This window comes from Schistocerca nitens, chromosome 9, assembly GCF_023898315.1.
Source record: "Schistocerca nitens isolate TAMUIC-IGC-003100 chromosome 9, iqSchNite1.1, whole genome shotgun sequence".
Taxonomy (NCBI): Eukaryota; Metazoa; Arthropoda; class Insecta; order Orthoptera; family Acrididae; genus Schistocerca; species Schistocerca nitens.
In genome coordinates this window covers 500,683,071-500,708,334 of record NC_064622.1, presented here as the reverse complement: position 1 = coordinate 500,708,334, position 25,264 = coordinate 500,683,071, and the positions used below count along the sequence as shown (strand labels likewise).

Sequence of the window (25,264 nt, the reverse complement as noted above, 5' to 3'; positions counted from 1 at the left end):
GCACATCAACCAGGGAAAGGATCTCCTATAGACATAATGCCGTAACCCGTCAGCGTCTCGCTGGCACCACTTCGTTGACTAGCAAGTTTCCGCGTGTAGGCAACAGATGGCATTGTACATTGACAGTAAGCATCTACAATCAGCTGATTTTTTTGCTAGTTCGCCGGTCGGCCGTTAGGTGGCACCGCTGCGCTCGCTGGTCGGTCTCCAGTCAGCTGGCGGCGGTATACAAAAACACGAGCCGGAGACAGCGCGAGTTCAGTTCACGTTTCGCCATTGCAGAGGTTCGACCGTGTTGCGGCGCGTTGCGAATTTCACGTTATGGCGCTATCGCGTGCTGTTTGAGGAGAACGTCTCGTTACTTTTATGTGTATTTTGCGTTTACTGTAATGGGAAGTGCTTGGGCTTAATACTGTCTGTGCGTAAAACCAGAGGAGCGGACGTCGTAGCACCTTTTTGGAAATAAAATTGTCAACAAAATTTGGTGAGTACAAGTATATTGTAATTTTTACGCTGTATTTTTAAAGGTTCTTTTCGCATTTAGAAGAGGGATGCCATACCGCTCATATGTGATCAGAGTTGTAAGCAGAAGAGCGTCTGATCTGCGGTGTGAGAGACATCTAGCCGAAAAATGTCACTGATTCTTCTTCTAAATGCCGATAAAGTGGAGCTTCTTTTTCCAAAAATACATCATTTTGCGTGAAAAATGATTGGTCTTTGTCTCTTTGGCCGAGGGAATTACCTAGTCCGCGAGTTCGAGATGTAGATTGTAGGCAACAAACGTCAACAACGTAGGTTCAAAAACACGTAGTACGCCATTTGGTGGCTTCAAAATTATGGGAATAAAACTGATGTGACGATCCATTGTCGTCCCAGTACATACGAGTGTTTCGAGGATAGCCAGTGTTGTGACGCTGCCGGGATTGGGTTTAATTTATTTGCAAAAACTAGTCATTATTGGGAGGCCGCGGCACGACTGCAGACGTAAACAATGCCTTTGTTTTCGAACCATTTCAGTGGTGAAGATAATCATTCATATGTGTAGAAACACGGAGGATTGTTATACGGTTGAATGGTTTTTTTTTTTTTTTTTTTTTTTTTTTTTTTTTTTTTTTTTTTTCCAAGCAGTGTTCTATAGTCGACTATTGTTAACCCAAGCAATGGGGAACTGCGTTCAATGTTCGTAAAACAAGTTCCCGGTGAAACTGGTGGTGAAATTCGTAAATTACGGTCATAATTTATGTGCCGTGCTTTTAACGCTAAAGAGCGAGCCAGAAGAGCAGAGTTCGACGCAACTACAATCTATTATTCGCAGTGATAGCAGTACTAGGTGCTACGCCGCACCGCAATAATTGCGTTCATCAACATCTTCCTAGTGCAGACCAAGGACATAGCCTCAGTGGAATTACACACGACCTAGTTCCGTATAGACAAATTAAAAGATATTTTAATTTTCAGCCAGATGACGAGAAATGGTTACGCACTATCGATAGTCGACAATGCCATCGATAGATTTAAACTAGCAAGACAAATTATAGTAATTAATTCTTGGCCTTACTTGTGCTTAGTTGTAATTTTGTTAATTAGTTCTCTTCTTACTTGCAGTCGAATTTAATGTAACTGCTGCATTTTATAGCTTTTGTTCTGTGAACTGTTGTGATAGTGTCTAATTATGAATAAGTTTGTAACAAGAAAGAAGCTGAAAACCGCTTCTGATTCCTCCACTAGCGTTATGGTAAGCTAAAAATATGCAAGCACTATTATAATAGCCTGATTACCTATCTGTAGCAGTTTAATGTTAGCACTGGAGTCATTATTTAGAGGCTGGTAGAACTTCGGAGGTAGCAATATTTCAACATTTCACAAGGCAGCGGAGTCGGTAAACGTCACTATAAATAACATTAAATTAAAATCAGTGTCTTAAAATACGCTTGGGTTTACAAGTGTCGCCCAAAAATAGCGTCTATCAACAAAAATATCGCCCAGTCGGCGATGCTTGCATTTCTTTAAAATAATTAGACAAAATTCTATCATTTGTAGGCCGAAATGGCAAAATATCGCGCAATCTGCACAACCGGGCAGTACTCAGCTATGAAAACTTGCTACGATACGGAACGGTGGGATGGGTTTAGTGGAGAGCGTTAGGAGTATGTGATGACAGCACGTTCTCGTTTCTAAGAGTGTTTTTTCAGCGGATTGCTTGAAATCATCGTAGCCGAATGCGCCCTGCATCCCTGTCCTACCCCCCTCGCTCGCCTCCCCCCCCCCCCCCCCCACACACACACACACCATTCGTCCATAAGCTATTTACGCTCTTAGCTTCTAGCGGTCGTTATTTTGTACGATGTATCTATGCATAAAGATGGTTCACTTCTGGAACTGTGGTATATGTCTGTTCTCTTGTAACACTATAATAACTGAAGCTTTTTCAGATGATCTCTGATTATCTTTCAAAATTGAATGTTTTTAAGTTGTAGATATCGTGATATGAATAATAATTTTTTCGTTACTTTTGTGATCGTACTTATCTCGGTTTCAGGAGTAGTTATTTATTTCTAGGGCAAACAGTACTTAAGATTAACGTTGGTGCGTATGGTTTCGGCAGTATGCGTAGTCCAGCGATATTTACATTGGAAGGCAGCTAGCGGTCGTTATTTTGTACGATGTATCTATGCATAAAGATGGTTCACTTCTGGAACTGTGGTATATGTCTGTTCTGCTGTAAAATGTCTTATTCGTAATATCCTAGGAACATTGAAGCCAACTTCGCAACTCTAACGTATTTGTAAATAAACGTCATATAAACAACAACGTCTGTTGTACATCGTAGAGGAGCTTATTAGCATCAAAGACTGTATTGACGATATTATTATGGATAAACAAACTCCTTTACGACGTCGCATAAGTTACAAGTGTAATTCAACACAATACCTGAATCAATGTTAAGATCACAAAACTTTGTCTCTTAGTATTCTTGTATTCAGTTTTGTTTTATAAATAAAATTGCTTGCTATAGTTTCAAGTTGACCGTTGAAATAATAATTTGAAAAGTAGTTCTTTATCACTCAAGAAAATTGAAGAATTTCAATTTAAAGTTTGAGACTGAACTGAAAAGCTTGGGATGCTTTGATGTAGTTTCAGATAAGCCATAAATTTAAGTACAAGGATGTAATATGAGAAAGATAGCTACTGTCAAAAGAGGTTTGAAGCCTTTTCATTTTGTAAGTTCCAGCGTTAAGATTCTTGTGCAGTGGGGTAGTGGACGTTATGGTAGAAGACTGAGCTGTGTTTTGTTTGCAAAGAGGGAATACGTGATACTAGAATTTTAATTCGTTTGGCGATGAAATGTAGCTATCGCATTCTACTTTTTTATTATGTACACGTAATAAATAAAGTGTTATCAGAATAAATTAAAAACATGAGCCTTATTAAGGTCATCTTTAACAAATCTGATCCTTACCTTTGACAAAAAGTCCTGGCTACACCCTTTTCAGAACGGACTGGCGCTGGGATTATACGAGCCGAAGAGCCTGGCTTCTCTGCCCGCTAAAGACGCGGTTCACCGCATTTGCGTGTATTACATTTCTCGCGCCTGCCGCCGACAGGTGGGACGTCTCCAAAGAGAGAAATGGAACAGAGCGCCGCAGATGGTGGGAGCGATATTTATTTGTCAATTTGTGTTCCTGCGCGAACTCGGTCCCTCCGTATTTTCTAAAGTATCGCGTAAACTCTGTTACCGTCGCCCGCTAAAACAGTCCGATGTCGCGTGCGGGCAGCCGTAAATTGTGCCTAATGCTTCCCCCTGCTGTACAACTCGTATTCTAAGCGAAGTAATACGCATCAGGTGCAAGTTTTTTCGCTTTTTTTTAATTTGGAGAGTAAATAGTGTATGTTGCTTGAAGTGACTCTCTCTCTGAACTGAATCATCTTCGAAGCTCACTCATGCCTGTCCCAGCATCGTTACTTACTATGGGATGAATAGTCAGTCACGTACATCAATGGTCGCGAACCGTAAAAATTTTGCCGTGTGCTTTTTGTTTTAAGTCTTCATACGTTGAAAACTCGCTTGGCATTATGTGGTTGTCACCATCATAGTCTTCTTATGTGATTTGTTTTCTTCCCTCTCTTCGGAGCAATTATACGTGTACACAGTCGGGCACATTTCGGCGAGAGAAATGTTGTTAAGAATGATAGGCTTGATTCGAGGGAACATACTATCAGGCATTGCAGTTGTCTAAGACGAGCGCAAAAGTTTCTTCTTGTGTAACATTTGTACTCCGCAAGTCCCCATACGGTGTGTTCCGGAGGATACTTTTGAGTTTTCCTGCGTTTCCCATCATCTTACATGTTTCGTTCGCGGATGGCGCGTGTGAAGAAAGATTTGCCGGCAGAGCTCCTTATGAACTGGAATCTCCCTGGTTTTTCCGTAAAGTCACTTCTCGAGATGTACGAGGAGAGGAGCAGTACGTTGCTTCACTCTTCTGGTAAGATGTGCCCTCGGAATTTTAGCAGCGAGCCTAACCCTCCCTTGGCGGACTACGGCCGTCTTGCAGTGTCTGTCGGTGGAACCGTAAGACAATCTCAGCGAGGCTCACGTGCTTACCAAAAAGAATCTGCGACGAAATGCAATACTCTTCTTTGGATCTTCTGTACTAACTCTTCCGGATACGGATACCAAAGTGCCGAGAAGTGCTCGACAAGTCTGACTTTGGTACCCGCATTTCAGTTTAGATTTCTCGTCCCGCATGCTTCTAGGTATTGTACGGTTGTTGTTATTCCCAGTGACGCATTGTCAAACGTTCAACCGAACAGTAGTGGCTCATTCCGCATATTTAGTCGTAATACCTTACCTTTTGTCCGGGGTCAACTGCCAATTTCTGCACCAGGCCTCGAGTGCTCTGGAGGTTTATCTGCGTGTTGCTGCGATATTCTAGCGTTTTCTGCGCACCTCGTGGTGTAGAGGTTAGCGTCGTTACCTCTTGACGTCAGGGTCTTGTGTTCGATTCATGGAAGTTTTTCTGCAACTGGTCGTGTTAGGAAATAGTAGTCTTCTGAAGTTGTTTTTGTAAGTAGAGAATTCTTAACAACCTGCAAGAGTGCAAAGTAGCCTCAATTTTCTGATTGTATTGTTTCCGTAATACATTGTCCCATGTTATTCCGACTGGTTAACTGAAGACATGGGTAACTGAAACAGATGATACCTTAAAACATTTGTTAGTCCTTCAAGTCACCAAAACGACTGGCGTTTGTTTGGATTAGCACTGACGCAACGGCGGTTCGGAGGGGCAGCGCCCGCTCTTGCTGAGCGGGCAGCGTGCAGAGGGGGTGTCGTGGGGCCGGCCGTAGTGTGATGGCTGGGGAGGGAGTCGGCGGCAGAAGCGCCCCCGCCGGCCAGCTGGCTGGCTCGTAACGAAAGCGAGAGTCGCCCGGCCAGCTGCCGGACACTCCGGTCCGGTCGCTCGGCAGGCGGCGGGCTCCGCAGCGGGGGCGTGGCGCCCGCATCCCGACAAGCGCGTGTCACGCGGTACCGCACCCTAGTTTGTTGTCAGTCGTTAGTCATATGAGGTATCGAAACTGAATTTACGACACGGTTGAGGATTCCTTGGACTCATCGCCAGAAGTACAGCAGAAACTGGCTTAACGAGCACCTCCCATAACGCGCTATTCACATAACGAGCGAAACAAATTGTAAGAAAAAAGACTCACCTAACGAGCGATGTTTAGCATAACGAGTGACGACGGTTTAGTGTGATGTCACCAGCCGTTCGCGCGCAGCGGAGGATACGTTCAACAATATGAACACACTTTTCGCTGTCGGCAGCGGCGTATGAACAATGTCTTTAGTACGTACTGCAAGTCTGGGTTCAGCGCTCTTTCTGCTGTCATCTTAGTGCAGCCTGTGATCACACATTTTTCTAAAATTGAGTTGACACAGCGTTTTTTAATAACCTTCGTGGAAATGCCCCTGAAGAAATCGCAAGAAGAGGACAATAAGAACTTAGAAATGAAACGTAAAATCACTGAAAAAGGCGAACGTGGTGTGAGCGTTGCTGATTTAGCACGCACATACAATCGGCCTACATCAATTATTTGCACTACCCTCGAGAATAAGGACAAGATTAAGAAGATACATTTTTCAAAGGGAATGACAAGAGTATCTAAACAACGGTTTCGTTTTCTGAATGATGTTGAATTGTTGCCCCCTTATACGGATAAATGAAAAACAATTGCAAGGCGACGCTACTAACGAGGACATCATTTGTGAGAAGGCGAGAATGATTTTCGCCGACCTTGATAAGAAGACGCCAGGATCATCAGCGGCGGAAGAAGTGTTTAAGGGAAGCCGTGGGTGGTTCGACAAGTTTAAGAGCAGAACCGGCATCCACATCGTTGTGAGGGACGACGAAGCAGCCAGCTCCGACTCAAAGGCAGCAGAGAACGTCATCAGCATCTTCAATATGCTAGCCGGCCGGTGTGGCCGAGCGGTTATAGGCGCTTCAGTCTGGAACCGCGAGACCGCAACGGTCGCAGGTTCGAATCCTGCCTCTGGCATGGATGTGTGTGATGTCCTTAGGTTAGCTAGGTTTAAGTAGTTCTAGGAGACTGATGGCCTCAGAAGTTAAGTCCCATAGTGCTCAGAGCCATAAGTTCTAGAGGACTGATGACCTCAGATGTTAAGACCCCGTACTGCTCAGACCCATTTGAACTTTTTTTTTTTCAATATGCTCGTAGATTCTGAGGGCTATTTTCCGCAACTGGTTTTTAATTGTGACAAGACGGGTCTGTTTTGGAAACATTCGTAATAGCAGAGGAGAATGCATTGCCCAGTCACAAGGCAATGAAAGGCCGTCTCACACAGCTATTCTGACCTAACGCAATCGGCGATTTGAAAATTAAACTGCTGCTTGTTTACCATACAGAAACGGGCCGTCAAGAAGTGTAAAGTCCAGAAGAACAGTTCAGATGTGATGTGCAGCTCCAACAACAAGGCTTAAGTGACACGTGTTCTGTTTTGTGATTGGATCAATGAAGTGTTTGGTCCTTTGGTGAAAAATTATTTGCTCGAGATGAATCTGCCACTACATGTCTTGCTTGTAATGGACAACGCGCCTGCCCATTCTGTAGGCCTACAAGACCACATCCTTGAAGAATTTCAATTCATAAAAATCCAGCTTCTGCCTCCCAACACCACTCTGTTACTCCAGCCTATGGATCACGAGATTATTTCTAACTGTAATTAGCTCTACACTGAAGCACTCTTCGAGCATTGCTTTGAGTTGACTGAAGCTACCAATATCACTCTCAGAGAGTTTTGAAAGTATCACTTCAACATCGTTGCCTGCATCAAGATGATCGAAAAGACGTGGGAAGGGGTTACCAAGAGAACTCCCACTTCTGCTTGGAAGAAGCTTTGGCCGGAGTCCGTCGTCGAATGTGACTCTGAGGCATTTGAGCCAATACCTGTGCAGACTGTAGTGAACGAGATTGTGTCTTTGGACAATAGCATGGGACAAAATGTGGATAACAATGGTATCGATGAGCTTGTGGAAGATCACAGCCAAGAAATGTCCGCCGAAGAGCTTATGGAGTTGCAGTGTGTTTCACAGCAGGAAGTTGTGGAAAGCAGTTCTTCAGAGGAAGAGGTGGAGGTAGTAACAACAAAGCGGCAATGTTCTGGCGCAACAAGAGAAATGCTGAAAGCATGGCAATCGTTTGCATCATACATTGAAAACCATCACCCCAATAAAGCAGTGGCTACGCGAGCTACAAATTTATTTCACGATATTGGTATGTTGCATTTTCGCCAGGAGTTGAAGCGTCGGCAGAAACAAATGTCTATAGATAGCTTCCTAGTAAAAAGGAATTAGTTATGTATCGTGAATAATAAAGTACGTAATACTGGATGTAAATTTTCTTTTAATAAATGGCACGAATAAGATAAAACTTTTAGTACTTTTTCTGCATAGAAAGCATTATCGTATTTTACATTAATTTATAAGGGATAAATTGTTTCGGTTAACGAGTGTTTCGCACTATGAGTAAGATTCTGCAACGAATTACCCTCGCTACGCGAGGTTCCACTGTATTAACTTGAGGTAGTGTGTTAGGACTAGTGCTGTGCATGTTGCATATCAGTCACCCGACAGATAATGCTAATAGCCAGCTCAGACTCTTCGCAGATGACGCAGTTGTCTGTAATTAAGTTCTTTGGGAAAAGCCACACAAATATTCATTCACATCTTGGTAAGATTTCAAAGAGCTGCAGAGATTGACAACTTGCTTTAAGTGAACGTTCTCATCGGTTTTCCGCTGTGCATTTGTGTCCGTCCATGTCTCATTCTTCTCTCAGCAGTACATCCCAGTTGAGTCCCTCTGTTTGTATGTCCTCCTTCGCTAGGTTCGGCCACCATCTTCCTTGGTCTTCCTATCGGTCTTCTAGCAGCCATATCTACGTGTATCCTATGCTTCACTCGTCCATTCGTTTGACGTCGCCAAAACATCTTCACCAATTGTTTTCATTTCTTATCCTACCCCTTCTAGTTTTCTGGGAGCATAGTTCGAAAGAACTTCATTTTTACGGCTTGCATTTTGTTGTCGACGTGTTTGCTTGTTGTGGAGGTTTCTGGTGATTGTGTTTTGGCTTTAAGGGGACTTATTCGTTGTAGAGTGGATTCCGAACTTGATGGTATGAGTTAGTTTTTTAGTTTGGTATTGATTCCATGTTCCGTTTTGTTATCGCTTGAAATGATGCCCTCAACGATATTTGTACTGGTCTGCTATTTCCAGCAGCGTATTTTCCAGTCTTATTTTACCTTTCTTTTTCTGCATGTTGACATCACAACCGTTTCCGAATTACTTACTGCTAATCGGTGTACTTTTGGATGGTCATTCCAGGTTCAAATGGTTCAAATGGCTCTGAGCACTATGGGACTCAACTTCTGCGGTCATTAGTCCCCTAGAACTTAGAACTAGTTAAACCTAACTAATCTAAGGACATCATACACATCCATGCCCTAGGCACGATTCGAACCTGCGACCGTAGCGGTCTCGCGGTTCCAGACTGCAGCGCCCAGAACCGCACGGCCACAACGGCCGGCGTCATTCCAGGTGCTGAGCCAATCTTCGACGTCTTTTTCGGTACACCCCAAACTACTGCATCATTTGTGAATGGAAATGGGTCGATCTCCTTATTGCCGTTCCGCTTCATTCCTTTTGTAACTTCATTCATGGTTGTGATAAAAAGTAATGGGGAAACGGCATGTCTTGTTGAACTGCGTTAGTTGTTTGGGACCGTTCAGACTTACCATTAAATGTACAGAAATGTACAATTACGGACTACACAAAAGAAAAATCGTAATATCCAATGGCTGCAATATCAACGCTTCACAATTAGAATCACCCAACTCCTGAAGATATTTTGGACAACAATTTATAGGGGTATCAAATGGAACGATCAGATATCCGTAGTCGTAGGTAAGGTGAGTCTCAGAAATCGGTTCATTGGTAGGATACTCGGGAAACGCACTCAGTCTACGAAGGAGACTGCTTACAAGACACACTTGAGGCGAGAGAAGTCGTGGAATACCTCCTAATATTGTTTCTGACCTGCCTTTGTCCGACGTAGTGTAAGAAATCGTTGCAAGTCCCGTGCAGAAATGTTGAGCCATTCTGCCTCTACAGCTGCCCGCAATTGCGAAGGTGCTGCCGGTACAGGATATTGTGCCCTAACTGGCCTCTAGATTATGGATAGTAAACAATGGGTGAGATTCATGTCGGGCGATCGGGATGGCCTGATAATTCGCTCGAATTGTCCAGAATGTTCCTCAATCCAAACGAAAACAATTGTGACCTGGTCACACGGTGCGTTGTCATTCATAAAAATTCCATTGTTATTGTTTGGGAACATGAAGTCAATGTCTAGCTGCAAATGTTCTCCAAGTAATCGAACATAACTACGACCCAGTACATTCCATGTAAACACAACCCACAACATCACGGCGCCACCACCAGTTTCCACAGTGCCTCGGGTCCGTGGCTTGGTGGGCTCCGTGCCACACTCGAACCCAATCATCAGCTCTTACCAACTAAAATCGGGACTCGTCTGACCAGGGCACCGTTTTCAAGTCGTCTAGTGCCCAGTCGGCTACGAGCTCAGGAGAGGCGCTGCAGGCGATGTCGTGCTGTTAGGAAAGGCCGCAGCCCAGCAACGTCAGACTTAGCCGCACTGTCCTAACGGATACGCTCGCCGCACGTCCCACATTGACTTCTGCAGTTATTTCACGCAGTATTGCTTGTCTGTTAGCACTGACAGCTCTACGCAAACGCCGCTGCTCTCGGTCGTTAAGAGAAGGCCGTGTGTTGTCCGTGGGGAGAGGTAATCCCTGAAATTTGATATCCTCGGCACACTCTTGACGCCGTGGTTCTCGGAATATCGCATTCCCTAACGGTTTCCGAAAGTGAGTGCCCATGTGTCTAGCTGCAACTAGTATTCCGCGTTCAGAGTCTGCTAATTCACGTCGTGTTGGGCATAATAACGTCGGCAGCCTTTCCACAAGCATCACCTGAATACAAACGACAACTGTGCCAATGCACTGTCTTTTTATACTTTGTGTACGCGATACTATCGCCACCTGTACAAGTACACTTCGCTATCCTATGACCTTGTTCTGTAGTCGTCTTAGAACATTGCTTACGTGTATGGGGCGCCACACGAACGAGGACCAACAGCGGACATTAAATGTATACGAAGAATGGCGGCACGAGTGGTCACAGGATTGTGATTCGTGCGAGAGCGTCACGGAAACGTCGAAAAACGTTCATTAGCAGACTCTTGAAGACAGACACAAATTATCCCGCGAAAGCCTACTGAGCCAGTACTGAGTGTAGAATCTCGAGATCCTTCTCACCCGCCTTGCGTATCGCTCCCGTAGGTTGCGTGAAGACAAAATAAGGTTAATTGCAAGCCCGACAGAAGCGTTTAAGGGCCCTTTCTTCTTGCGTTCCATACGCAGTTCGATCTGGAAGAGACTCTAACTACCCTCTGCCACGCACTTCACTGTGGTGTGGAGAGTGTGTGTGCAGAAGAAGGGACAGGCAGCCATCTGGAGCTGGAAGAAGTGCATGGGGAAAAGAGCAGTCGCGGACGTAGACCAGGCTGTACACGACACGGGGTGTGGCTGTTACGTGCGGATCACAAGGTTACCGCAGTACAAGGAAATGCAGTGGATAGCATCGGTGTAATCGGAACACGGATGATTTCATGAGAAAAGAAAACAACCGAGCGAGCCACAGTACTTCTGGTACTTGACAATGCCCATAGCCGTCGGAACGAGGGAGCACTTGCGCCCCCAACCCCCCAAACCCGTAGAATCTGGATTACAGAGTGTATTACAGAAGTGTCACACAGTTTCGGAAGTGAGCACATAACCAGCAGTTCTCTGGTATATAACGAGTTTTTTGCGTCACCTATAAAATTTAGCTCTTGTGGCATGACAACTTATTAATATGAAAGATGGTAGTTTGGATTCTTTCCCCATCCCTGTATGAATTTTTGCGGGTTACTTCACGCCAGTAGTATCTACTCCCTTTAATGTTCCATTCGTGCGTGGATACAGGGGAAAACGACTGCAAGAATTCGCACGGCCCGTAACTACACCGCTACGTGGAGTACGCCTGTCCGTACAGACTAACCTTTTTGCGTTCACAAGTCAGCCTCTGACCTGCTGCCAGGGAAAAAGAACTGTTAATGGATTGCTGTTGCCACATGTACTCGGAGGCAATATATATATATATATATATATATATATATATATATATATATATATATATATATATATATATGCTACTGATTAAGAGGCATAGTCTCATATTAAAGGTTTATCACAGTAAGGCATGTATTACAGCAGAACTGCGTATACGTCTCGAGGCAGCGCAACTCATTGCACGCAAATTACCCGACTGTAGCAGTATTTCAGAATGAGAAAGTTAAGTCCCATAGTGCTCAGAGCCATTTGAACTACATTTTAGCTGTTAATGAACTAAAACTTCAGCATAAGACATGAGACTGTGATTTATTACTTCTTCGCTACTCATTCTATTCGCAACTCATTTTGCGGACAGTACCCAAATATACCAGTGAACGTAGCTGTAAAAGTATACCGTTGTGCGACACACAGTTCTGGAGATATGACGTCATAGACACTGACATGCGTGAAAAACTAGCTTTTGCTTAAAAGGGAGCGCAAAACATCGAGTGTCTGATAATGAAAGCACTTAGCAATATCCAGCAAACTTCGAACATAATTTCAAACCTTTTTCTCGCTTAAACGCTTAACGGGAAATGTTTAACACATAAAGTCATTTGTGAAGTAATCCGACATTTGAAGGTGTTTTATACATGAGAGTTTGATTCCTTTAAGAAACGGGGGTTGGTTTACTGGTTCTACTGAAAACAGTTCCTGCGTGCAGGCACAGTTATGATATAATCCACTTAATGATTTCGGGCGTTAAGGGCAATCTTCGATCTACAAGAAATGAGAAATATACAGAGCATGAAGGCGGCCGTTAAGAGCAGTCTTCAGACCTAAAAAAAATGGCAAATGCTGTATACGCAGCATGAAGGCAGCCTCCTGTATGATGATTGTATGCAGGGTGCAACGGCTATCAGTGCAGATATTTCTATTGGGGACTGAGGGCAATGTACTCAACAACATTATGTCAGAATTTACGTCATTTGCAGACTAAGAACTATACCGTAGCTATTAAAAGTAGGTTATATATATATATATATATATATATATATATATATATATATATATATATATATATATGAGGGCGGTTCAGAAAGTAACCTCCGATTGGTCACAGTGCGGGTTGTGGGGGGAGTAGCGACGCCATCTGTGCGTTCACGCACTCAACAGGTCAGTCGGCATCAAGCCGTGGTCGAGTGAACGTCGTACCTGCGCTAGTTTAGTTTTTGTGGCAGTTTGAAATGTGTGCTGCAATAGAAAACCCCGCCAAATGTGAAGTGCGTGCTGTCATAAGGTTTTTTACAGCCAAAGGATATGCTGCAGCAGCTATTCATCGTGAGCTTTGTGCCGTGTACGGACCAAGAGTTATGAGTGAAGGAGTTGTCCGTGAATGGGTACGTTTATTTAAAAGTGGACGGGAAAACGTTCATGATGAAGAGAGGAGTGGTAGACCATCATTGGTGACTGACGAACTCGTTCAGACAGTTGATGCAAAAGTTCGTGAAAATCGACGTTTGTCAATGTCGAATTTGTCTACTGGTTTTCCACAGATTTCTAAGACTCTCTTGTACGAGATAGTGACAGCAGGATTGGGTTACCGTAAGTTCTGTGCACGATGGGTGCCCAAAATTCTTACCGACCACCACAAAACTCAAAGAATGGCCTCTGCATTAGACTTTCTGTCACGTTATGAGGACGAAGGAGAACCATTGTTAAACAGAATCGTGACCGGTGACGAAACCTGGATTAAGTACGTGAACCCTGAGACAAAAGAACAATCAAAGATGTGGGCACATTCAAATTCGCCTACCAAACCAAGAAAAGCCTCGCAAGATTTTTCTGCCAGAAAACTGATGGCAACGGTGTTTTGGGATGCCAAAGGGGTGTTGTTGGTTGAATTCATGGAACGTGGTACGACCATTAATCAAGACGTGTACTGTGAAACAATAAAAAAGTTACGACGGGCTATACAGAACAAACGCCGTGGTATGCTGACTTCCGGTATCGTTTTTTTGCACGATAACGCCCGTCCTCACTCTGCTCGCAGAACAACGGCCCTTCTTGAGTCCTTCAAGTGGGACGTTATCAACCATCCACCTTACAGCCCAGACCTGGCGCCAAGTGATTATCACCTCTTCATGCATTTGAAGAAATGGCTCGGGTCACAGCGGTTTGATGACGACGAAGAGCTCAAAGATGCGGTCACAGGCTGGCTCCAGGCACAAGCGGGTGATTTTTATGCAGAAGGAATTTCAAAGCTTGTGAAGAGATACGATAAGTACCTCAATCGCTATGGAGACTATGTAGAAAAATAGTGCAAAGATGTAGTTGTAAGATGTATATATTAAAATATTTTTATTTAACTTGGTGTATTTTTTTAAATCAACCGGAGGTTACTTTCTGAACGGCCCTCGTATATATATATTGCCTCTGAGTACATGTGGCAACAGCAATCCATTAACAGTTCTTTTTCCCTGGCAGCAGGTCAGAGGCTGACTTGTGGACGCGTGAACGCAAAAAGGTTAGTCTGTACGGACAGGCGTACTCCACGTAGCGGTGTAGTTACGACCACGCAGAAAACATCAAGTCTTAGAAAACACAATCAACACACTCATGTGTGTACATATGAAGGTGCCATATACAAAAATATTGGATATCGGATCTTATACTAGTTACAATTGTGTAACAGTTTAGCCTCGAATAATTTTTTATCCAGAACCAAAATAAAAAAATATATTTTTATTTGTTAATTCATTTCCTCTGCAGTACCAGTTGAAAAACGCATCAAATGTACCGTTCACATAAACGAGGCACTATCAAAAACGTAAAACAAAATTGACTTCGACACTGCTGCATCAGCGCACAGTCACATACACGGGGTAAGGTAACTCGTCCACTTGCTGGAGTTGACAGTAAACTAATGGAAACATGAGGAAAATGCACACCGGCTTTCTGTCAACAGTCTTCAGTTGAATGTTTGTGTGAGGCGAGTGGACACCGGCGAAGGGAAAGTACAAATGGTACTCATCCTTGGAAAATGTAAGATAGCACCAAAAGTTATTTGCAATACAGGTATATCTAGTAAAATACTGTAGTACTTTTAAACGAAGTGTTGTGTACAATAAAAGGTGTGGTGTCACCGCCAGACACCACACTTGCTAGGTGGTAGCTTTAAATCGGCCGCGGTCCATTAGTACATGTCGGACCCGCGTGTCGCCACTGGCAGGGATCGCAGACCGAGCGCCACCACACGGCAGGTCTCGAGAGACGGACTAGCACTCGCCCCAGTTGTACGGACGACTTAGCTAGCGACTACACTGACGAAGCCTTTCTCTCATTTGCCGAGAGACAGTTAGAATAGCCTTCAGCTAAGTCCATGTCTACGACCTAGCAAGGCGCCATTAGCCTTAGATAGCTTGTATCTAAAGAGTCTCACTTGTATCGCCACAATCTCCAGATGTCTCATCAAGAACGATGTATACAAAGGATGGATTAAAAGTTAAGTATTCAAGAAGCTACGTACTTTTCTTTATAGCATTCATTACGTATCCTGTTTCAGACATCACTCCATCCTTCGTGAGTTAGCGCGTGCATCTTGGCCGCCTCTTTCAATTAGTGTGCGTAGTGTTGGCAAGTCTGCCGACACTACAAAAGGAGTCCTCGATTAAAAACTGCATCATTACGTTTGTGTTATTGTTTTTCTGGAGGTATGCACAATGACACTCGAGCAGAGGAACTCCACGGAAAACGATATCCTGACAGGAACGCTCCTCTTCGGCGGATGTTTTCTCGTCTCGATGTGACGCTTCAGGAAACGGGATGTTTCAAACCGAAGCAACGCTGTTGTTGTAGAATTCGCGTAAAATTACGACAGTACTGTACAACGATCATGCTGGTTAATGTTCCCCTGTCAGCTAAACATCTTTTACTTTATACATGTTTTGCTTCTGGACGAAAGAGGAGGCTGATAAAGAATGCTTACATTTCTGGTACTTAGCCATTCGTCCGGATAGTGTGGGCTTTATTTATGACATTGATCTAATGAGAGTCCTGTGGCACACTGTACATACTTAGGTTCTCGGCTGTACACACTATCTAGCACACTATTCTTAGGCGAGCACGTCCTTGTTACTGCAATATCCTCCGCGATGTGACGGGCTGGCGAAGCCGCCAGATGCGAGCATCGCGCGTGACTGGGCAGAGACCAAGCTGTGTCACCAGCGTCCTTGGTGAGAGATCGCTTCGCTGACGGCAGCTGTTTCTCCGGGTGTCACGTGATGGATGGACTCACCGCTGCAGTAGCAGAGACAGGCTCCGGGCCCTGACTAACCAGACGCGCCGCCAGATGTCTCTTCGACCAAGAGTATACTGATCCTACACTGCGATTGCCATTTTTTCAGCCGAGGTAAAGCGACAGCTCGTTGTAAACTGAGGTACCATTTTGATTACAAGTTTAGAACTGAGATCCTGCCAACTTCATTCAGACTAGTTAACAACTGTATCCGCATGATTATCTGTTGATACTTACCAGATTTGGTAGGTCGATTAGCAAACGTCGCTGACCGAAAGGTCTGGGGTTCAATTCTGCATTGATTCAGTATTTCTTTTTTTTTCATTTATCGCTTCTTTCTTTTTTGGCAACGATTTGTTGATGAAAAAAATAAGTGCCACCTTAGTACGGAGTCCGCTTTAATTTCGATAAGCCATTGGCATTTTCTGTTAGTCCTATTTGGTATCGGTCCCACATGTTTGAGAAAAAAAATTTAAGATGAGGCACGCGAATGTTTTGTAAGTATTCTTCATCTTAGACAATATCTTTATTATCTTTGTGAGCACGTTGCTTTACAAACCTGTAGTTAGTTTCCTTTTCAATTTGGATTTGTTTTCGAAGGCTACATTGTGTAATCTCAGAGTCCCTGTACTCATAGTAAGCCCATGTTACTGCCTATGTTATGGAGAACTTTTCTTTTCTGATTTGCATCCGCAAACCTGGCACAGTTCAGTTCTTTCCCAGGCGTTCACCTTCTCATGTACCGAAAAAAACAGGAGCCTCCAGTCAATTGCATCACGGAAACTTCAGTGACGAAGGATGCTATATTGGCAACGAAAACTTTCGTGGATCCATTTAGCATGCGACACACCTATTTGGAAACTTCCAAAACTCTTTCAGTACTTCGCCGCAAAATCCATTTTGAATACTTCCGCTGCAAAAGGTTACAGCACCGTGAGTGCAGTGAGCAGCCTCCAGAGACACCTATCGTTTCGTGCGTAACGACCAAGTTCACAACAAACTTGGCCGTCGTTACATCTTACCAAGTCAACCAAGTTTCACTTTAAAAAAGTCCTGTATCTGAAACTGATTTACAAATTAATATTTCTATAATGTTAATGGGCTAGAAAGAGCATACTGTAAGTGAACTTCGACATACCTCGCAACACCACTGATCTACAAAACAGAAGTTCCACTGCATTTCCTTTAAATCATACGAATGGCACTACATTATTAATCAAATATATCTTCACTCAGCGTTGCACATTTTCGATGAGAATGACATTGTTCATGAGTGATGCGGTATTCGTAATTACGAAATCTGAATTTTTTTCCATCGTGAATTTCTATTGATGATGGTAATTCCATTTACGAAAACGAAGTTGTCGCCTTTATCTCAATAAAATAAATAAATAAATAAATGTAGTACGATTTCCAGTTTAATCTCCCGAAAACCTCGAGAGAGACCTTCCCCTTCAAATACACATTGTAGATGATTTGCAACATTTAATTCAGAGATCAGTTAGAAATCTCATTTACAGCTCATAACTTTGCTGCGATATCACGTTCAATTGTTTGGCTGGAAGAGACTCAACAAATGATAGCACATTTCTCTCACATTTCTTCTATTCATTGCTTGTCAAAAGACTTGTCCGGCAATTTTATTACCAGCTTTATAAAAGAGGTGAGTTTTCATTTATAATTTTACTGTTCAGACTATTTATTTCAAACTTGTAACATTTGAAGGTAATTTCCAAGAATGTTTACCTATCGAAGCCGCAGGCTGCAAACGATATATATCGAACGTGCGATTCTAAATCGATCACGCGACGGTGGTGGCGGACGTTATGATAAAGTATTTGTGAGATGCTAGGAAAACCCAAACGATTTGTGACGGTAGTGAGTGTGATGTCTGGTGTTGTAGACGTTTCTTCGGCCGATTGCCTGAAGTGGAAGAATCTAATTCCATGCTTATGCAATGTAGAAATTTGTTTGAATTTTTGTCGAAAATGTGACACACTACCCATATTTTTGCGTGACATTGGCAGAGTCTATCCAGGTTATGGCAAGAAGGGAATGCTTCCCGTAGCATACACGTCAAATGGACTTTCTCATGACGACAACGTCAACGACGAGTGAGGTAAGACGTTACATTTGTAATTACAACTATTTTAGTAACGCTGTTCTTTTGTCGTTGCTGTAGTGACCACTATAAACGTGCTCATAATGTCCGCCACCACAGTCGCGTGATCGATTTAGAATCGCACGTTCGATATGCATCGGTTGGAGTCCGCGGCTTCGATAGGCAACCATTCTTGGAAATTGCCCATTTGAATTATTAGTGTTCTAGTATCTGCGTTCGGACGTCGAGAATAGCTGGAGTGATCGCCCCCACATTATTTTTTTTTTTTAAGATGGTGTGTTACCCGTACCAGAAATTTCTACCAGATAGAAAGCAGTTGGTCTCCTAGAATCGAAGTCAGCACCTCCAGATTCGGAGTCTGCAGTTTGTAGACGACGATACGGGCTGTTATCGGGGTGGTTCATAACGTAATCATGTAGGTCCGTCAATATCTTAATGAGATCCTTATTAATCTGAAGTTCTCACATCCTCTAACAGATGTCACTTAGTTCAAAACATATATTGCTATACGCTGATTACCATGTGGAGTTCATTATCAAGCAGAAGTTCTCTTTATTTGTCGCATGTCTGTTGAATGTACTATCGGACGTTACACTAACGTAAGTTAAAGTTCTCATGACATTGAAACCATTAGACGTGTTGCTATAGGGCCTAGGTATCACATTACTCTTTGTGGACACTTACTGTTCACTAGTATTAAGAGAGGTTCTTGGTCAATAAAGACAGGGATACATAGAGGCTGAAGGATATTCGAGTCTCGGGGAACAGTTGCCGCGTCATTGAGTGAAGGTAGTGCGTTTATTACTGATCCAGGCATCAGCGTATGTTTTAAGTGTGTCGTTACTATTGTGTGTGTGTTTGTGTGCGCGCGCGAGCCTGCGCCATTTCAGTTAGCAGCTCTGGCGATAAAAGTGTTTTCTAAGGAATATCTCCTGTAAATAAATTATAGTTTCGCGTATTCTACTAGTAAATCAAAATCTTAAATTGGCGCTGTCCGAAATTTCGTCTGTATGATCGCCCCTCATATGTGCAATATAAACGACAGAGCTGTTTCCTTAAGTGTATATTGAAATGCTGTCATATTTTCACGTTCGCGAACTGCACAGCGTTGCATTTCTGTGCCTGTTGAGCTATGAGCCTCACTCTGCACTGACCTGGTATTGTGGAAGACGTTTTGCAGACCATCGTTTCCATATAAACATAATCCTCTAAAAGTCTAACGTTACATGTCATCAGTCTTCTGACTCGTTTGATACGGCCCGCCACCAATTCCTCTCCTTTGCCAACCTCTCCGGCCGTTGTGGCCGAGCGGTTCAAGGCGCTTCAGTCTGGAACCGCGCGACCGCTACGGTCGCAGGTTCGAATCCTGCCTCGGGCATGGATGGGTGTGATGTCCTTAGGTTAGTTAGGTTTAAGTAGTTCTAAGTTCTAGGGGACTGATGACCTCAGATGTTAACTCCCATAGTGCTCAGAGCCATTTGAACCATTTTTTGCCAACCTCTTCATCTCAGAGTAGCACTTTGAACCTACGTCTCAATTATTTGATGGATGTATTCTAATCTTCCTCTACAGTTTTTGCCCTCTACAGCTCCCTCTAGCGCCATGGAAGTCATTCCCTCATGTCTTAACAGATGTCATATCAACCTGTCGCTTCTGCTTGTGTTTTCCATATATATATACCTTTCCTCTCCGATTCTGCGCAGAACCTCCTCATTCGTTACCTTATTAGTCCAAACAATTTTCAACATTCGTCTGTAGCACCACATCTCAAACGCTTAGACTCTCTTCTGCTCCACTTTACCCACAGTTCATGTTTCACTACCATACAATGCTTTGCTCCAAACGTACAGAAATTTCCCTAAATGAAGGCCTATGTTTGATACTAGTAGACTTCTCTTTGCCAGGAATGTTTTTTGTTTTTTTTTTTTTTTTTTGCGATGGACAGCCTGCTTTTGATGTCCTCCTTGCTCCGTCCGCCATCGCTTATTTTGCTGCCTAGGTAGCAGAATACCTTAACTTCATCTGCTTCGTGACCATCAATCCTGATGTTAAGTTGCTTTTAGTTATATCATTAAGGTATAATATGAACTGTAGTGTCCATATGACATTATGCCGCGGTGTACCTGTAATTGACACTCTGTCAGTGGACGAGTGTCCGTCCAGGAAACGGTTCTGATTTCACTTCTCGAGGTTATTTAAACCGAAGCCAGGGTACGTAAACTTACGCCGTGCGATCGTATTTTGTTGGGGGGGGGGGGGGGGGGGGGAGCATTTGCTGCCGTACCGAATGCTCTTCGGAAGATTAAATCGCCAAATCTAGCCGATCTGGAGCAGTAGAAGCCTATCAGCTGATTGGAAGCAGGTCAGCCTGCAACGGGTGACCATTTTCGAAACCTTGAGAGTGCCCTCGTGTTCAAGGTCGCTCTCCACCTGTGAGCTCCATCTTCGTTTTTAATCGACCCTCTGCAGCCAGTGTGGATGATTTGTTTACGTTCGGGGCACGGAGCGGACGCTGCCTCTCACTGAAGACGGTGAGAGTGTGAGAGGCAGGCAGATGAGAGCGAGAGCGCCGGTGGTCGGGGCCGGCGCCTTGGCTCGTTCCAGTTGACTTTATTTGGAGCGCGTTCGCCGTGACTGGCCCCCGCTGAGTTGGCCTCGCGCCGACGCCGGGCCCGCAGTCTAGGTGTGCGTCGTGATTCCGTCTTTCTTATGGCCTCAACGCCCCGTCTACGGCAAGTCCCCTGTGGACAGATAACCGAAAGGGCACGTCTGTGCTGCATTCTCGCTGCTCGCCGGCGACCGTGAAAAAAACCCATCGAACCTCAGGGTACGTTTCTGCGGGCTGTAGTAATCGCATTTTGCCGACAATATAGCCAGTCTGTGTTGTCGGGCAACATTGCCAAACACACGTATTGCAGCCACATGTCGGCAACATAGCCGGCCGCTGTTCAGAAATGTTTGCGGGCCGGAAGTTTTAACACGTGCCACAGTATCGCAGTGATATAGACGAAAGCGATCTGTGGGGAAAGACTGGGACTCTCCTGCTTTTCCACAGGGAAAAATGGTAGCAAGGAAAAGAGGAATCTCAATTTGCGGGCGAGTCCTTTTTAGTTTCAGTTTCTTGTTTGCCTGTCTCTCCATTTGTCTGAGTGTTAAAACCCCCTTTTCTCACGAACGGGTAGTGGTTGAAATTTATGTCAAATACTAAGGGCTATGAGCCGGCCGAAGTGGCCGTGCGGTTAAAGGCGCTGCAGTCTGGAACCGCAAGACCGCTACGGTCGCAGGTTCGAATCCTGCCTCGGGCATGGATGTTTGTGATGTCCTTAGGTTAGTTAGGTTTAACTAGTTCTAAGTTCTAGGGGACTAATGACCTCAGCAGTTGAGTCCCATAGTGCTCAGAGCCATTTGAACCATTTGAACTAAGGGCTATGATGATCTAGCGGTGTAAAAATTTTAAGTTTCTGAGTGAGTGCAATCAAAAAATAAGAAAGGTTCAAATGGCTCTGAGCACTATGGGACTTAACATCTATGGTCATCAGTCCCCTAGAACTTAGAACTATTTAAACCTAACTAACTTAAGGACAGCACACAACACCCAGTCATCACGAGGCAGAGAAAATCCCTGACCCCGCCGGGAATCGAACACGGGCGCGGGAAGCGAGAACGCTACCGCACGACCACGAGCTGCGGACTGCAATCAAAAGATACGGTCATTTAAGCCACATATTTTGATACAAACACACTCATCAAAATCTGTAGAGTACTTCCCCTTGACCTAGACTCATGAAATTTGGCAAGAAGCAATGTTTAAAAGTACAAGTAAAGGGAAAAAATCCGAAAATTATTAATTTGTAATTACATCACATACACTGCTGGCCACCGTAAATGCAACACCAAGAATGACAAGAGGTAGCACAACAAAATTTATGTTGTAGATAACATGTTGACCAAGTATCAAATGATTACGTTAACAGACGTCTGTGACATGTGGTTCCTGCCAGAATCAGTAGCCAGAGTAGCCGCCATTATTGGAGATCACCGCTGCCACACGTCTCGGCATTGAGTCAAAGAGACGTTGGATGTGTTCCTGGGGTACAGCAGCCCAAGCAGCTTCCACACGTTGCCAAAGATCATCTGGTGTGGCAGCTGGGGATGTAATCTGGGTCACTCGTTGAGCAACCGTGGACCACATGTTTTCTATCGGCGAAAGATCCGGAGAGCGAGCCGGCCAGGGAAGCAATTCAATCTGGTTATTGACGAAGAACCTTTGGACAATGCTTGCCACGTGTGGTCGCGCATTATCCTGTTGAAATATGGCTGTGGCCGAGCCCTGAAGGTAAGGAAGGACAACTGGCTCCAGCACCTCGGATATGTAGCGCCGGCTATTTAAAGTACCGGCAATGGGTACTAGAGGCGTGCGAGAGTAATATCCAATACCGCCCCATACCATAATACCCGGTGCAAGACCAGTGTGGCGGTGCATAATGCAGCTGTCCAGCATCCTCTCTCCACGGTGTCCCCACACTCGAATCCGACCATCGTGGTGCTGCAGACAGAAGCGTGCCTCGTCAGTAAAGACAACGTCATTCCATTCTGCCGTCCACATCCGTCTGTCATCACACCATTGGCGACGGAGACGTCTGTGGTTCTGCGTCAATGGTAGACGAAGCAATGGACGTCTTGCGGACAGACCACTCTGCTGTAAACTGCGTCGAATGGTACGCGCAGACACTGGATGATGCGTTACAGACGCAATGTGCTGTGCTATGGTTCGGGATGTCACTGAGCGATCCGTCACTGCCATGCGCACAATTTGCCTATCAGCACGTGCAGTGGTGCATCGAGGTGAATGCGATCGACCACGTCGGTCCGTCGTACCCTCCTGCATCCAACGGTCACATATCCGCATTACAGTTGTTTGGTTTCGTCCAACACGACTAGCGATTTCTCTGTATGATAATCCACAATCTCAGTAAGCCACTATCCTTCCTCTGTCGGATACTTGATCAAACGATGTTCGCTGTTGTCTACGAGGCATAACTGATCGTCTTGTGAAACAACCACAAGGTAAACACACGTGCCGAACGTACACTCGTCGAAATCGCCAAGCCTTAAATGGCGCTATGAGGTGGCGCCACAGGCGCGCGTGATGTGCGTCTGCGCTGAAATTCTAATCAGTTGCATATCTCATCGCTGCAAACCTATGGTGTAAATTTCACTTGATTCGGATGCTTCCTTCAGGGTGTTGCATTTACGGTGGCCAGCAGTGTACAAAATATTTTTCTTGCCGTTTGTTGTCAGTCTGTCTAACCGTCCGTCCGTCTGCCTGTCTGTCTATCTGTCTGTCTGTCCATCCGCCTGATATGAGCAGTTGTTGTCAGGAACGGGTTGAGGTGTCAAATTGAAATTTATGTCTAACACTAAGTTGTACGGTCTCTTGGCGGTCTAAAAAATTAAGCTTCTAAGCTAATGCAACAAAAAGATACAGTCGTATACATCACATATTTTGATACTCGCGGACTCACTCATCAGAACGTATAGATGAAGTACGGTACCTATTTACCTATATATATGTCGAGCGCGCTGGTTTAGCGGTAAAGCGCGTGCCTGGAAACCGAGAAGATGCGGGATCGGATCTCGGTCGGGCAAGGATTTTCCAGTGTCCACGTTTTAACCTAGCATTCACCTCTCAGTGATGTGAGGAGTCGTCAGAAACAACACGTGGTTCAGATTCCACGTTACACTCTAGGTCCCCTTTCCCCGGTTGGATAACAGGTATAGGCTAGGGGCACGCAAGTCACCGACTGGCGCCCAGTAGAAAGACTTGCACCAGGCATTGAGCCACAATGAATTGTTATTAATAATATACATAATTAAGTTTGCACGAAACCCTCAGAGCGCGAGTGCTACTCGCACTTGTCCAGTGATTTTTAGGTAAGCTAAATACTTCCGAGGCCGGCCGTGGTGGCCGAGCGATTCTAGCCGCTACAGTCTGGAACCGCGCGACTGCTACGGTCGCAGGTTCGAATCCTGCCTCGGGCGTGGATGTGGGTGATGTCCTTAGGTTAGGTTTAAGTAGTTCTAGGTGACTGATGACATCAGAAGTTAAGTCCCATAGTGCTCAGAGCCATTAACTACTTCCGAAACTTAGTAACTCGTGAGGCGATGCTGGATAGATATCCATTCCAGAACGTGGAGACGCGGTTTTGACTATATGGTAAAAGCAATTGGTCCGACAACCGGTAAGATTAGTAACAAAGTGAAACATTGTGCACTAGCTGACAGCAAAATTGGGAATTGCCTATCGGTTTTTGGCGACTAGTGATTGATACAGAAGTTTCGTGTACCTCTTCAAAGTGCACTTTGCATAGATGTGCCTGTTGGTACCAGATGTTTGTCACACCTTGGTGGCTGGACTGAAGGAATTCGTTAAGTTAGTTTGAATTAACGATACGATGCTTATGTTAATACACTCTAAGCCAAAAAAGAAAAAAAATTACAGACAACGAAAGACTTACCGAGTGTAACGGAAACTGGTAGATGTGAAGCTCATATATGATTACAATTTAAGAAAAATTTGAGAATTTATTCAACGGAAAGAGTGTTGGTTCACCTCTGGCCTTATGAAAGCATTTATTCGGCTTGGCATTAATTGATAGAGTCGGGGAGAGATTCGGGTACCTTGATAGCCAAGGTACGGTTTTACAAACACAAGGACAGGCAGTAGAAAATCTCGTGGTGTGCGGGCGACCATTATCTTGCTGAAATGTAAGCCCAGGATGGCTTGCCATGATGGGAGCAGAACGGGGCGTAAAATGTCGCCGACGTACGGCTGTGCTGCGAGGGTGCCGCGGATGACAAACAAAGGGGTCCTGCTATGAGAAGAAATTGCACCCCAGACTATCACACGTTGTTCTCGGGACGTATGGCGTGCAACAATCAGGTTGGTACCCCACCTCTGTCCGGGGGCGTCTCCAGATGCGACTTCGGTCTGGAATCTCATTGACTTGACTAGAATTACTAATTTTTGAGAACATTTCTCTTGGAGAAGAATTCAGTGATGAGTCCCGCTTCGAACAGAGCTCCGATGATGAGCAAAGA

At 44.5% G+C, this 25,264-nt stretch overlaps 1 protein-coding gene across 1 annotated transcript in view; it reads left to right on the top strand.

Moving 5' to 3' along the window:
- The first annotated feature begins 290 nt into the window (after positions 1-290).
- The window catches only part of LOC126204373 (GAS2-like protein pickled eggs), an 832,631-nt gene continuing 807,657 nt past the window's right edge, over positions 291-25,264 (top strand). Inside the window, exon 1 of the mRNA XM_049938746.1 lies at positions 291-484. The gene's annotated coding sequence lies outside the window, so the exon portion shown is untranslated. The remainder of the gene's footprint in view (positions 485-25,264) is intronic.